This window comes from Penaeus monodon, chromosome 33 (assembly GCF_015228065.2).
Source record: "Penaeus monodon isolate SGIC_2016 chromosome 33, NSTDA_Pmon_1, whole genome shotgun sequence".
Taxonomy (NCBI): domain Eukaryota; kingdom Metazoa; phylum Arthropoda; class Malacostraca; order Decapoda; family Penaeidae; genus Penaeus; species Penaeus monodon.
This window is the reverse complement of record NC_051418.1, coordinates 32,550,800-32,552,060: the sequence shown is the minus strand read 5'-3', so window position 1 is coordinate 32,552,060 and position 1,261 is coordinate 32,550,800. Positions and strand designations below refer to the sequence as shown.

General features: G+C 44.1%; 1 protein-coding gene across 3 annotated transcripts in view; it reads right to left on the bottom strand.

Moving 5' to 3' along the window:
• LOC119594393 (sodium/potassium/calcium exchanger Nckx30C-like) overlaps window positions 1–1,261 on the bottom strand; it is a 174,335-nt gene that overhangs the window by 33,786 nt on the left and 139,288 nt on the right. The gene's annotated exons all lie outside the window — the stretch shown is intronic.

The following is a 1,261-nucleotide window of genomic DNA, read 5'->3' as shown; positions in this document are numbered from 1 at the left end:
CAGTTCATATATTTGGTTAATCGATGAAAGACGCAAGGACCTGGATTCGTACCCACGCGTTGGCACTCCAATGGGGGAAAGGGGGATGTAAGAGGAACCACCCACCATTATGGCACTGAGAGAGCCAAAGGAAGAGAAGGGTGCGAGGTAGGAGAAGGTAGGAGAGGGTAAGGGAAGGTAGGGAAAGGTAGGGAAAGGATGGAGAGGGTAAGGGAAGGTAGGGAAAGGTAGGGAAAGGTAGGAGAAGGTAGGGAAGGGTAGGAGAAGGTAGGAGAGGGCAGGAGAGAGTAGGAAAAGGTAGGGGAGGGTAGGAGAAGGTAGGGGAAGGGTACATGACATCACTAAGTACACCTGACGGGGGAAAGGGATAAAAGAGCCAGGATGAAAATGACAAGTTTTCTGGCTGGCTAAAGAGGCAAGAGACGGGTAAGGGGAAAGGCAAGGGCGGTGGTACCTTCTGACACTTCTCCTAACTAAAACATGGGGTCGGGGGGCGGAAAAGTGACGAGGGAAATGCACTCTTTCGGAATAACATTTAACACAAAGTAGAGGAGGGAGGTTTGTGGTAAAGCGAACAGGGAGACGAGGAAAGGGAGTTTATTCTTTAGTGAGGACAGACCGATAGGGATTTTTAACATTCTTCCTTTTTTTTCGAAAATAACATTCTTTATCAAGGGTGACTTTGATAGTCTTTTTTTTTTTAGTTATTTTGGTGGCGCGGGAATTAAACAATAGTGTGGGGGATTCTTACTCTACACAGCAAAAGCATTTTAAAGGGACCGGGAGCACTTTACAATACACGATCTCCTTTTGTAGCGGGGAATTATATTCTAGTTTCATAAGAAAAAAGTTGAATAGTGAGATTGAAAAGAAGAAGGGAGAAAATAAGAGAAAGTAAGAATACAGCTGAATAAAAACGAGAAATATTCCGAGTCGTAGTGTATAAAAAAAAAAGGAAAGTGAAAATTAAGGACATGGTCAAGTATAAAGGGAAGAGAATGTGTTCAGTGGCTGATGATTTGCCGAACAGATAGCACTGTCAGAATTAATTGGGTTTTATGATCATCGGGAATGACTGGTAATGAAAAGGTGAATGAAACAATAAGGTGGGAAGAATTAACACGAGGGGCTGCCACTTTCGAAATTGATTGGGGTGCACGTTGTTGGAAAGAGGTGGGTGTCATTTCAAGGGAGAGGGGGAGAGGGAGGCACGAGATATGATTAAGATAAAAAAACGTAGGACGGGAGATAGGGAGAGCAA